The sequence below is a fragment of the Pectinophora gossypiella genome, chromosome 2 (assembly GCF_024362695.1).
Source record: "Pectinophora gossypiella chromosome 2, ilPecGoss1.1, whole genome shotgun sequence".
Lineage (NCBI taxonomy): Eukaryota > Metazoa > Arthropoda > Insecta > Lepidoptera > Gelechiidae > Pectinophora > Pectinophora gossypiella.
In genome coordinates, this window is record NC_065405.1 from 13,379,074 (window position 1) to 13,394,372 (window position 15,299).

Here is a 15,299-nt window from a genome sequence, read left to right on the forward strand (position 1 = left end):
ATAAATAAATGTTTGGTATATACATAATTGGGTTTGGTTAGGCCATCTTTGTGGTTATGTCGGACTCCTCGATCGGACACAAAATGCCGGGCATCCTATTTTTTTTTTAAAAATAATTGGGTATTTGACTGGGTCAAACGTAAATAATAAAATGCCAACCAAAAATTCAGAAGTCAGTCAAACATCATCAAAAATTAATCTCATTATAATTTTCGACATATTTTCAAATTTTATTTATGAATTAAGTAACAATGAGTACGACGTTAGACCGCTTTTATTGATGACGTCACAGGACAGTATTTCCATACAAACTTTCGTTTCGTTTTTTCGTACATTCCTTTAAACGTAGGACAGACATAAATAAAATGGCGTGTAGGCTTAATTAGATAACCAAAAATGAAAGTCAACAGTCTCATAATAATATTGTTAAAGATTCTTGCATATTTCGATAACTAAGTAATATCCTAATCTCGATCGTAGCTCCGTCACATCATCTGTATGCAAATTTAACCTAGATGCAATATTAGATGTAGGGAACAATAATATATTTTATACCGGAGGGTTAGTTTAGTTTGATCCATAAATTGACAAAGTTGATCAAATCCTCCTTTTAATGAAATTCTCATTTTTTTGACGTAACTTATCGTAGTTCTGCCGCATATGGCATTAACTACTTGGCCGGACAAATGGGGAGCGCAGAGGGCTCTCACCCGGTACTAAATTTCAGACAACAGTCCTGAGGGTGCTCAGTTTGCGACATGTGAGAGAATAAGATTTGAAAGATCTACCATAGTGGGTCGATATGTGGTAAGCGCTGAATGAGGGGTTCGGGGTTCTGAAATTAATGTGAAGTTCTCTCCTGTATTTTTGTTTTAAATGTCCAAATACATAAATTAATATAATATTTATCTCGCTATTGAGTCCATGCCACTCCTCAATCTATCAGTGTCATACATATTGTAACATATACCTTCATAACATACTGTGTTCTTACAAAGGTACGTAGTCGTTACAAAAGTTTTATCGTAGTCGATCCTTGAAGCCATACATTACTGTATTACTACGACTACGTACATAAGTCTCGTCAGAATTGTGTATAAAAGTCAGAACCCATTTTCCAAGCTCTTTCAACCCAGTAGACGGCCCATAAAGTCATGTATTACTGTATTTCTATACAGTACAAGTACAGTACATTACTGTATTACTACGACTACGTACATAACTCTTGTCAGAATTGTGTATTAAAGTCAGAGTCCCTTTTGGAAGACCTTTCAACCCAGGAGACGGTCCATAATGTCATGTATTACTGTATTACTATACAGTACAAGTACAGTGCATTACTGTATTACTACGACTACGAACATGTCTTCTTAGAATTATGTATTAAAGTCAGAGTCAATTTTAGAAGCCCTTTCAACCCAGGAGACAGTTCTTAAAGTCATATATTTACTGTATTACTATACAGTACAAGTACAGTGCATTACTGTATTACTACGACTACGTACATGTGTTCTTAGAATTGTGTATTAAAGTCAGAGTCAATTTTAGAAGCCCTTTCAACCCAGGAGACAGTTCTTAAAGTCATGTATTACTGTATTACTATACAGTACAAGTACAGTGCATTACTGTATTACTACGACTACGAACATGTGTTCTAAGAATTGTGTATTAAAGTCAGAGACAATTTTAGAAGCCCTTTCAACCCAGGAGACAGTTCTTAAAGTCATGTATTACTGTATTACTATACAGTACAATTACAGTGCATTACTACGACTACGTACATGTCTTCTTAGAATTGTGTATAAAAGTCAGAGTCCATTTTCCAAGCCCTTTCAACCAAGTAGTCGGTCCTTGAGGCCATTATCTTCAACACTGCAGCCACCACCTGATTAAGTGGTACCCCGGATTGCAACTGCATTAATATTCACTTACAAAGGGGCTCTCCTGGACCCAGCTTGATAGAAGCGGGAACACTAGGCTTGTGTTCTATAATAGCTTAGCCAAGGTTGTATTACCAACAAGGATTACTATTAAAATCGTTGGAAATATAGAAACAAAAAAGTTTCATTCGTGTCATTATTTTACAGACACGTCCGGTATGATAATAGGTACTTAGTTTAAGTTGAGGCTGGCTAAGATTCTGAACCTTTTGACCTTTAAATTTACTTAAAGAAGTTAAATTTTCTGTAAAATAATTTTTTACTAGACTTCTTCAACTCAAAAAAATAGAAGCAGCCAAACATTCTTGACAAAATAGGATACGAACCAGTAACTCTGATCAAGGAGGAACGAGAGTAATAGATGCCAACAAAAATAGCAGATCCTCAACCTTTCCATCATTTCCATAGTCCTATCCCGTGTTTTAAGTACCAACCCGCGAAGGGAAAACCAGCCCATTACAGGTTAGGTTACTTACCTCTGAAATGCATTTCTCGGGTATGTGGGATTCCTTACGGTGTTTTCCTTCACCAATTCAAAAATTATTCGAAAATAATTACGAAAGTCATTTGTTTAGGCCTGTGCTGGTTTCGAACAAGCTGGGCTACCATTTTCTTTCTAATTCTTTTTTGTGAGCTATATTTTCAAACCAGCAAAGTTGTGACCTTAATAGCTTTCTGGTTAACCACGAATAAACCGAGCTACATGTAGATGACATACTGCGTCAGATAACGGTATTAAGCCTATTAAGCCTATAGTTTATATACTTAAACTATTTTCGTAGGTCATTACTTTACAATATCCTCCTGCAACAAGAATTACTGTTTCTTCTTTTATCGTGTATTCTTCTTCGTTATTGGATTGTAAGATTGTCCGAGCTCATCACAACCTGGTGTCAATGTTACACAGGTTGTGAGAAGCTGCAGTAGTTTTAGGCGGAAGAGACGTTCGTAATGTAAAAAGCGACGATTCAAAGTGTAACTATGTTACCTACTGAATAAAGATAGTTTTGAATTAAAATTTGAATTAAGCCGCCAAAAGTCTCTGACATGGCTCATGTAATGATTACATACTCAAACTCAATTTCTCTCACCCATTTCTAGTTTGTAACATTAACATGTAAAACACATAATAACGGGTTCTTACCGCGTTTAAATGGGGATATGAGTCTCCCGATATTTCGACACTGTTGCAAGTGCCATGATCACGGGATGACTGATGAGAATAAAACCAATAATAATAATAATGACAATTAATGATAATTATGATAATGGTGCTAATTCCTGTAAATACCATCTAATTTTATTTTAAGTTATATCTGTCATTTTCTTATCCGCCGAAAAGGAAAAGGACGGGTAATCGACAAGCATAAAATTTATGGAACACACGTCAATTTTAAGGACAAATCTAAAACAACCGTCTAAAAATTTTACGTCAGTCAATAACCCGACACAGGTAAGTAGACAGCACGTCAAACGGATTGCATACCAGCGACATACCTTTTTGATTCGCCCGGGTTATTTATTCATTTACTCATTCTTTCTAAAATTAAGAGCTGTGAATCATCCGTCCCTTTCTTTTTCGACGGATATGAAAATGAAGGATATAACTTAAAATAAAATTAGGCGGTGTCTGCAGGAATCGGGGCTAATAATCGCGTAAACTTAAAACAATGTATTAACATGTAAGTACATAAACTTACACACATAAAATGTTATAAAGTAAGCTGAACGACAAGCCCAATGTGCACTTCAAAAATAATTGTGACTATTTACAAGCGATATAAAAAAGATAATTTAATTCATCTGATTTGCCAAAGTGTTGTAATAACTGTAATAATAAAGTCTGTGGCTGAAGTGCAAAGTCGTTTTGGGACGAACATTTAAAAATAAATAATAAAATATAATTTATTTCCAGTAACACATTCAATAAATTAAAGTAAAGAAATTTCCCATAAAGTATAAAAATACTTGTGGCGGGAAACTCCGCTCATAATATTACTATCTATGTATATTTATACTTGACCGTAAATTAAAAATGTGTGTGTGTGTGTGTGTGTGTGTGTGTGTGTGTGTGTGTGTGTGTGTGTGTGTGTATGTGTGAGTCAGTGAGAGAGGGAGGGAGTGAGTGTGTGTGTGAGTCATTAATAATGTGTGTGTGAGTGAGTTTATTAAGTAGCGTGTTCTACTACATATTATAGGTAATGTTAAAACAAATGTCTTATATAAAGTTCAAAAGGAGTAAATACGATGAGTCTTCGAAATAGGTCGGATATTTGTATTTTAGTGTAACGTCGAACAACCTCAGTCAGTAATGGAAAATACAAAGGTCCCTTAAATGCCCTAGTTCATAGCCTTCCCAGTTACCTATATACACCCACTTCTGACAGTAGGCAGATTGGCAAAGTAGGTCATAGCAGACACAGACTAGGAAGTAAAATAGACTGTTATAAAACATTGTTACACGTTAAAGAAAAAAAAACCGCGTTTGGTATTTCGCCTATTCATTTAATTAACACACTGACTGTCCAACGGGAAACAGACGTACCTATTCTTATGCATATTACATACTGACTATAATCCTTCGCGCGATCGTCCTCTACGTACGGTAGGCTCATTACTTCGATTCGCCATATAAAAATGTCATTAACAGCTTATCTTTAAGAGTTTCAAATGAAATAATTCGCTCCCACTATAAGAATTGTTTTTTTTTTGACTATCATCATCATGCTCTATGCTGCTGTTTGCTTCTATGCTGTTCTGGGAGCATATAAAAAACATAGAACACGTTCAGCTGCTTCTCTTCCCGGGCATGTCGTAAAAACCGACAGAGGGATTGCGTCCTCTAATATGATGGACTAATGTTATGGGCGATAGGCTGATCCCTTATCACCATAAGGTTCATCATATCCATCTTAGGACTTCGTATCAACAGTGGCTGCAAGTTGTCTTTGATTACTTGTGGCTCTGCCCACCCCATTAGGAATTACGGGCGTGAGTTTATATATATATATATCATCATCATCAATTTAAGAGCCACGCTCTGCTCTGCTCTTGTCGATGCAGCATTTCCATGCTACTTTTTTAGGGAAAAATAGGGCAGTGGTTTCCCTCTTGCCTTCCGCCCCGCAGTACTCTGTCTGACGCAAGTGGGGTGGCGCCCAGAGTCTATTACAAAGCCATACTAGGACTCCTGTCCTCCGCCTCTGAATAGTACTGACAGTTACTATATGGCACAGAAAAAGAGTTAAATTAAGCTAACGAAGCAGATACGGTGTTGCCTTTATTTTACGACTTCTCCGTTGGCACGGGAAAAAACATAGAATACAATTGTCTATTGCGCAAAAGGCACATATGACACAGGAACGCAAATTAAACACACGTCCTTAAAAGGCGGCCTTATTGCTAAGGTAGCAATTTCTTCCAGGCAACCATTGTGTCATACTCCCATAGCTACCATAGCTACTACTTACTTACATCAGTAAGTAGTAACCGGGACCAACGGCTTTACGTACCTTCCGAAGCACGGGTCATCTTACTATTGGACAGGCAGGTGATCAGATTGTAATGTCCTAATGAAACTAGAGATCACAAAGTGATTTTTGCGATATGTCCTCACCGGGAATCGAACCCGGGACCTCCGGATAGTGAGCACAACGCTCAACCACTGCGGCGCGCCACGGAGGCCGCGCATGACTAATAACGTGTCGCATTATGGTTCATTGTATTCGTCTTAGGTCTTAAAACTCCAATGTGGCAGCAACTTGCCTTGTCCTTTATATAAGAAAATTATTTATAAAATAATTTCTCCGGTTGTTTACACCTAATAACAAAATTGTGGACTTCCCAGTAAGCAATTTGACATGCTCGTGTTGTTAGTGACACACAGCTTCCGAAAGTTACTAATAATGTAACAAATTATTAGTAGTAAAATGAAGTTCGGATACATTATTATATTATTATTATTATTATATTATATATAGCTACAAACCCATGTACTGACTGACTCACTGACTCACTGACTCACTGACAGGGTTGTTCTCCCAGAAGGAGTGTCGGGGGGTGAAAATGGTGTATGGGGAATGTGATCAAAATTTTCCGGTGAGTATGGGAAAACTTCCAGATTTTGGAAAACTGCTCCGCATCAGGGAGACACCCTACGGCCTGGCGAAACTATCGCACCTGGAATGATTATTTTTTCGCAAAACCTATTTAAATCTTGGTCAAATTCAATCACCGGTGAAAAAAAACCAAAATGGCGGAAAAACAAGATGGCCGCCATACAAAATTTTGTTTTTCCAGAAAATGTCTCGTTGGTAAAAACTGTGTATGGAGTTGTAATCGGAACGTCCTGGTGAGTTTGGAAATACTTCTCTATCTTCGAAAACTGCTCCGCATCAGAACGGCACCCTGCGGCCTGGCAAAACTATCGCTCTCGGAACATTTTTTTTTTTCACATAACCTACTTAAATCTTGGTCAAATTCAGTCGCCGGTGAAAAAAAAACAAAATGGCGGAAAAACAAGATGGCCGCCATACAAAATTTTCGTTTTTCCCGAAAATGCCTCGGGGGTAAAAATGATGTATGAGGAGTGTGATCGAAACATCATGTTGAGTATGGAAATACTTCCCGACCTTCAAAAACTGCTCCGCATCAGGGAGACACCCTACGGCCTGGCAAATCTATCGCACCTGGAACTTTTTTGTTTTCACGAAACCTATTTAAATCTTGGTCAAATTTTATCGCCGGTCAAAAAAAAACAAAATGGCCGAAATACAAAATGGCCGCCATATAAATTTTTGTTTTTCATGAAAATGTCTCGGGTGTGAAAATGATGTACAGGGGTGTGATCGGAACGTCATCTTTGAAAACTGCTCCGCGTCAGGGAGTCACCCTACGGCCTGGCAAAACTATAGCACCTAGAACTTTTTGGATTTCACGAGACATATTCGAGTCTTGGTCAAATTCAATCGCCGGCAAAAAACAAGATGGCCGCCATACAAAGCTTCGAACTAATACAGGACACGCGAGCAGCTTGCTGCGAGCGAACCACGCGACATCTAGTTATATTATATATAGCTGCAAACCCATGTAGTGACTGACTCACTCACTGACAGAGTTGTTCTCCCAGAAGGAGCGTCGGGGGGTGAAAATGATGTATGGGGCGTGTGATCTGGACCTCCCGGTGAGTATGGGAAAACTTCCAGATCTTGGAAAACTGCTCCGCATCAGGGAGACACCCTACCGTCTGGCAAAACTATCGCACCTGGAACGATTCTTTTTTCACGAAACCTGTTTAAATCTTGGTCAAATTCTATTGTCGGTGAAAAAAAACCAAAATGGCGGAAAAACAAGATGGCCGCCATACAAAATTTTATTTTTCCAGAAAATGACTCGGGGGTAAAAATGGTGTATAGGGGTGTAATCGGAACGTCATGTCGAGTATGAAAGTATTTCTCGATTTTCGAAATAACAAGATGGCCGCCATACAAAATTTCGTTTTTCCAGAAAACGTCTCGGAGGTAAAAATGATGTATGAGAGGTGTGATCGAAACGTCAACCTGAGTATGGAAATACTTTTAGATCTTCAGAAACTGCTCCGCATCAGGGAGACACCCTACGGCCTGATAAAACTATCACACCTGGAACTATTCTTTTTCCACTAGACCTATTTAAATCTTGGTCAAATTTTATCGCCGGTAAAAAAAAACAAAATGGCGGAAAAACAAGATGGCCGCCATACAAAATTTTGTTTTTCTAGAAAATGTCTCGGAGGCAAAAACAATGTATTGGGGTGTAATCGGAATGTCATGTTGAGTATGTAAATACTTCTTGATCTTCAGAAACTGCTCCGCATCAGGGAGACGCCCTACGGCCTGGTAAAACTATCACACCTGGAACTATTCTTAAATCTTGGTCAAATTTTATCGCCGGTGAAAAAAAAACAAAATGGCGGAAAAACAAGATGGCCGCCATACAAATTTTTCGTTTTTCCTGAAAATGCCTCTGGGATAAAAATTATGTATGAGGGTTTTGATCGAAACATATTGAAGAGTATGGAAATACTTCTCGATCTTTGAAAACTGCTCCGCATCAGGCCGGCACCCTACGGCCTGGCGAAACTATCGCACCTGGAACTTTTTTGTTTTCACGAAGCCTATTTAAGTCTTGGTCAAATCCAATCGCCGGTGAAAAAAAAACAAAATGGCGGAAAAACAAGATGGCCGCCATACAAATTGTTGTTTTTCCAAAAAATGTCTCAGAGGTAAAAACAATGTATTGGGGTGTAATCGGAATGTCATCTTGGAAAACTGCTCCGCATCAGGGAGACACCCTACAGTCTGGCAAGACTATCGCACCTGGAACGATTCTTTTTTTACGAAACCTATTTAAATTTTGGTCAAATACAATCGCCGGTGAAAAAAAAACAAAATGGCGGAAAAACAAGATGGCCGCCATACAAAATTTTCGTTTTTCCCGGAAATGAATCGAAGGTAAAAATTATGTACAGAGATGTGATCGGAATGTCATGTAGAGTACGGGTATACTTCCAGGTTTTCGAGAACTGCTCCGCATCAGGGAGACACCCTAAGGCGTGGCAAAACTATCGCACTTGGAACATTTTTTTTTCCACCAAACCTATTAAAATCTTAGTCAAATTTTATCGCCGGTGAAAAAAAAACAAAATGGCCGAAACACAAGATAGCCGCCATATAAATTTTTGTTTTTCCAGAAAATGTCTCGGGTGTAAAAATGTTGTATAGGGGTGTGATCGAAACGTCATCTTGGAAAACTGCTCCGCATCAGGGAGACACCCTACGGCCTGGCAAAACTATAGCACCTAGAACTTTTTTGATTTCACGAAAACAAGATGGCCGCCATACAAAGCTTCGAACTAATACAAGACACGCGAGCAGCTTGCTGCGAGCGAACCACGCGACATCTAGTTATATTATATATAGCTACAAACCCACTGACTGACTGACTCACTCACTCACTGACATAATTGTTCTCCCAGAAGGAGCGTCGGGGGGTGAAAATGATGTATGGGGGGTGTGATCGGGACCTCCCGGTGAGTATGCTCCCGGCCTGGCGAAACTATCGCACCTGGAATGATTCTTTTTTTACAAAACCTACTTAAATCTTAGTCAAATTTTATCGCCGGTGAAAAAAAAACAAAATGGCCGAAAAACAAGATGGCCGCCATACAAAAAATTGTTTTTCCAGAAAATGTCTCGTTGGTAAAAACTGTGTATGGGGTTGTAATCGGAACTTCTTGTTGAGTATGGAAATACTTCTTGATCTTCAAAAACTGCTTCGCATCAGGGAGACACCCTACGGCCTGGCAAAACTGTAAAACCTGGAGCAATTTTTCTTTCACGAAACATATTTAAATCTTGGTCAAATTCAATCGCGCGTGAAAAAAAATCAAAATGGCGGAAATTCAAGATGGCCGCCATACAAATTTTTCGTTTTTCCTGAAAATGCCTCGGGGGTAAAAATGATGTATAGGAATGTGATCGGATCGTCATGTTAAGTATTTCAATACTGCTTGATCTTGAAAAACTGCTCCGCATCAGGGAGACACCCTACGGCCTGGCAAAACTATAAAACCTGGAGCAATATTTTTTTCACAAAACCTATTTAGATCTTGGTCAAATTTTATCGCCCGTAAAAAAAAACAAAATGGCGGAAAATTAAGATGGCCGCCATACAAAATTTTTGTTTTTCTCGAAAATGCCTCGGGGGTGAATATGATGTATGAGGGATGTGATCAAAATGTCATGTTGAGTATGGAAATACTTCCCGACCTTCAAAATCTGCTCCGCATCAGGGAGACACCCTACGGCCTGGCAAATCTATCGCACCTGGAACTTTTTTGTTTTCACGAAACCTATTTAAATCTTGGTCAAATTTTATCACCGGTAAAAAAAATACAAAATGGCGGAAAAACAAGATGGCCGCCATATAAATTTTTGTTTTTCCAGAAAATGTCTCGGGTGTAAAAATGTTGTATAGGGGTATGATCGAAACGTCATCTTGGAAAACTGCTCCGCATCAAGGAGACACCCTACGGCCTGGCAAAACTATAGCACCTAGAACTTTACAAAGTTTCGAACTAATACAGGACACGCGAGCAGCTTGCTGCGAGCGAACCACGCGACATCTAGTTATTACGTATATGACGCGTTGGAGAGGGTATGAGAATGTGTGTGTGTTTTTTATAGCAAGTCTAGTTACTTTTAGATCTGTGTAAGTTAGGAATACGTCCCGAGTGCGCTTCAACGTAGGAGGACGCCTGTTGAAGCAACAATTTCATATTGTTTCGTGTCCCAGAAGATTTTGCAACAAACTAACCCCTGGCATCTTTGTAGCACATTCATGTAACATAACCAGCATATCATTTATGGAGAAACACGAAAATCGTGTAGGAATTTCATAAAAGACGTGCAACTGTTCTACTCACTCATACTCACAGCGACATCATTGTAGTTTTGTTAAAAAATTTAATTATCCGCTTAGTTTAAAGTCGCTTTTAGTTTCCATAATAATCCGCTTTGAATATTCTTTGTGGAGAATACAAGGAAACGTCGCATATTTCAGTTTCATGTTCATGAAAGTTGTTTTTGAAAATAATTTACCTTTTTTATGGAAAGTCCCTTTCGCGTTTTGTGCTGGTACACGCAAGATTAATCATGTAATACTTATGTTTACTATTGCAATGAGATTTATAACGATATAATAATTATGTAATGACTTGTTTCATGAGAAAGGAAGACTGCCGCATCCCAGGCATCTGAAGAAAAAACCTAATTGCATTATACTTATTTTTTTTTGACGTGACTTATTGTAGATTTGCCGCAGATGGCATTAACTACTTGGCCGGATAAATGGGGAGCGCTGAAGGGTCCCGGTACAACGTTTAAGGCAACAGGCCTGAGGGTGCCCAGTTGGGCGTGAACCTCGGCTCAGGGCGTCGTCTGAGAGGAAAAATATTTGAAAGAATTACTCGACCCTAGTGGGTGGGATTATACTTAAAAAGGTAGGTGTATGTATAAATAATTGAAGAAAAGACTACCACGTGTAACATAATATACCCGTTGTACCCCAGAACGGGTCAGGGGTCGCCAGCTATACTAAAATCCCATGTAATACGCTCCGAATCTATAATTGCCATTAACCGGGCTCAAATCCTGAAAACCACGTGATATCAATCAGCTATGATCAAAACATGAATTCAAATTTACAAAGTCTAATTCAGCGGTTTAGTGCTTGAGCAGGGATTCGAATCCACATTTGATGTAGAAGAGACAACGATGTAAGTCACACTTTCTAAGAACAGGGCTATCTAAGATTCACGTTTATTGAATGTTTTAGTATCACAATCAATGTTCTTCTTATCGTGTGGGTTATGGAGCCGCCAAAGGCCCCTGACATGGCTCTTGTAACGACTACTTTCTTACAACAGTAAGTAGTATCCGGCACCAACGGCTTACGTGCCTTCCGAAGGTTCTTTTAAAATATATTTTCCCATTTTTTAGAGATTTATGAACTGGGTACCTACAAACAATTGCATTACCTAGAGTGCACTTCGAGCTGTAGCAAAGTCAATATTTAAATAAACATCTTATTGTAGCGGGTGGGATGGACGCAATAACACAGTACGAACGTATTGCTCCGAAACAAATTGTATGTATACACATCAAATGAAGTCTATATTATTTATGCTTTAAGAGGCATTCATTTTTGACTTAACTTCAATGTTTTTAAGCATGTGCCAATGTCTGATTTCTGAACTCAAAAAGCATTACCAGAAATCCATATTTGGTGTTTAATTTATAGCTCAGTATTTAGGTAAATATTAACGTATACCTGGAAAGTATACCGGGAGTTTAGAAAATGGTTATTTAATAGATTTTGACCTGATTATTGCTAATTCCAACTGTGTCTTGATCTGAACCTGGTACAAACTGAACTTAAAAACCGCGGTTTTACGAAATTTTTGTCACTTTAGGGATTGAGTCCGATTCCTTACCAGTTTTTATTATTTGTCGTGATATTTTATACTTATTCATACACAAAGGTACAGTCATGAGTAATATCATGTACCCATACCCACTATAGACCCCTGTCGCACTATCATATTTGACATTTAATGAGATTTACGGTTAAATTTGACAAAAAAGTTAATGTGACATGGTATCAACCTTGACATGTGACATGGTGACCTTTTTTTTGACGTGACTTATTGTAGATTTGCCGCAGGTGGCATTAACTACTTGGCCGGACAAATGGGGAGCGCTGAAGGCTCCCCGGTACAACGTTTAAGACAACAGGCCTGAGGGTGCCCAGTTGGGCGCGAACCTCGGCTCAGGGCGTCATCTGAGAGGAAAAATATTTGAAATAATGAATCGACCCTAGGGGGTCGATAGCGATAAGCGCTGATTGAGGGAAATCGTCGGCCACGCCGGCGGGGTCGGTATCGGAGTCCTGAAGTGTTTGCTGTCGCTAGCTACTCGTGACCGTACATAGTAGTGGATTGAGCCGCTTGAGTCACAAGTTATGAAAGTAAACTTGCCATTACTTTTGTTAGGTGTGAAGATCTAAATCGTATAGTAGATACTTACGTACCTAAAACATATTTGTGTGCCAGTTCAAGAAAAACCCCAATTGACTTTTCGCTTTTTCCTCTTTTTGGTTCATGTTCTGGTTCAGTAGATCTGTGAACCAGTCTGACCACGAACATTCTACGTTCACGTGAATGTGTCACAAGGTGTGTGTAGGTTGTTGAGTTGCGTGGAGAGCCTCGAGTGTCGGCTAACTAAGTGTAGTCACACACCATACCGAATTTACGCTTCTAAATTTCAGTACCTACAATCACAGTTACAATAAGCCACAGGGGCCATGTTAACATTCTTTATATATTTTTTTTTTTATTAGGTTAAAAGTATACAAATATGAAACAAGTAATCAAAGTCTCCTTGTAAGTTTGAAAAAACCTGTGTCAGGATACCCCGCTCCTTCTTATACCTCTATATATACATGTATATCCATTATAGTGTGCAAAGTTACAAAGTTTAAAACAAAACAGATAATGTATATAACTTTGAGCGCCCTCCACTTGTCTGTGACTTTTATTCCATTTCGTTTCTATAATTTTACTGCCATAGCATCATCGTCACTAATTTAAGAGCGACGCTCTTGTCGGTGTAGCATTTTCCATGCTATTAACATAGCATAGGTAAGTAAAAATATTTTTAAAGTTATCACTTAACTTACCACGATACTCCGCTATCTTGTTTAATCAGCTAGACTTTAAAATAAGTTTCTCGAGTTAGAAACGTATTTATCATCTCGGGTATAAGGGTTTTTTTTATATGGTTCGCGAAAAAAGGATTTATTTAATTATGGCTATCTCTAGACAACACGCATGTGCAGCGTAAGACTACCCGACGAGCCTCGGTCGCGTAATTTCAGCTTGGTATGTAGCTAAAGTAACAAAGCGGGTCGAGCGAGCTTGGAACAAAAGCGGCCTGAGGGAACGCTTCATTTCCCAAACGCTATGTAGTTAGATAGACTATTTACAGGTTTTTCATTTTTTCCTTGGGACTGTTTTATTGTAAACCAGTGGCCAGGTTCGCTTCAGTTCTTTTGCTCCATAAGTGCGGCGCGAACACTCCATATTATAAACATTGGATTCTTACTTACGTACATAAAACGGCTACGCTATTACTCTTTAGATAATAGTTTTCTTAAGATAAATGGAGATGATTTATGTAGTGATCGATTAGCCCGAATATACAGAGTACTCTCTCTCTCTCTCTCTCTCTCCCTCTCTCTTCAGGTTGTCTCTTTCTTATGGTCGATTTTTTCATTTGATGCCTATCTATAGAGTTGAGTTTGGCTAAGTTTCAACATTGGTTGAGTTTTTTATTGTATAGATTGAGACAATATGTGCTCAAAATATAATTAATCGTCTATATAGGTTATATTATTTGATTGTAATAATCAAGTTTTAAGTAGTTCTGGATATGGAACAAAAATAAAAAGATAATGTTTTACAAGTAAGTGAAAGTGGGGATTATAATCATCACCATCATCATCTCCCCAGCGCCGTTTCTCACAAGATCCGCTTACCTAAACTGAAGATTTGACAGGTCCGGTTTTTTACAGAAGCGACTGCCTGTCGGACTTTCAAACCCGCGAAGAGAAAACCAGCCCACTACAGGTTAGGTCACATACATCCGAAAATGTATTTCTCGGGAACGTGGGTTTCCTCACGATATTTTCCTTCACCGCTGAGCAGGTGATAATAATTTGTGATCCAAACATGAATTCAAATTTGACAATCACTGGTTTAGGCCTGTGTTTGATTCGAACCTGCGACCACAAAGTGAGAGGCAAGCGTTCTACCAACTTCAACAACATTAGAGGTATAATCGTCACCATGTTATCATTTCAATACCGAGTCATGGTTGCAAAAAGTCTTGTGGTAACAGAAAGAAATACTGTACCTACTATCAATCGTGTCTAGATAACCAAAATAAAAACATACCTAATTAAACCGTATTACATCATGTTCATCTGGTTTTTCTACTGCTTAGATGACTAATGATATTATTGAAAATACAGCTGTTTCGTCATAATAATGATTAGTATAACATCTAAAGACCTTGTGCATAGATCACGAATAATAATACTACGTACAGGACGGTACCTCTCCGCCCCGAACCAATTCGTATTAGACACCTACCTCACCGCCTCTGGGTCTTACTAAGGCCTCAAACTGGATGACAGCGGCAGCGGCGCGGCGGCGGCAGCGGTGCGGGGAGCGGCGCGTTCAAATGCTAAGATTTATATTGAAGTGTTCTCGATGGCAGCGGCGCGGCGAGCGGGGTACGAGCGGTGTCTCTGCGTTTGAAACTCGCCTTTTTGTTTCCTTTGTTCATTATAGGGAATCAGATCTTCTTTTGCCCATAATAAATTGTACGAAACAAAAGAACTACAATCGAAACTGCGTTGTCGCCGTTTCGACATCGCGTTCATTTGAGACACAACTCTATACCGCCGCAATACCGCGCGATTTGGCCGCTGGCATCGAGAACGGAACAGCGGCCGCCGCGCCGCTCCCCGCGCCTCTGTCGCCGCCGCGCCACTGCCGTTGTCATCCAGTTTGAGCAGTAAGGGGGAGAGCAGTCGAAGTGTCGGCCTGTATCTCGCATGCACTTACGTGTTACAGCGTCAGAACATAACATAAATATAAATGTGAAAACTAGCCATCACGTCACGACACCACACGTCACAACACATCAGACTAATATAAATCCGCCTTTAAGCTCTCATTATCTGACTCCGAGAATC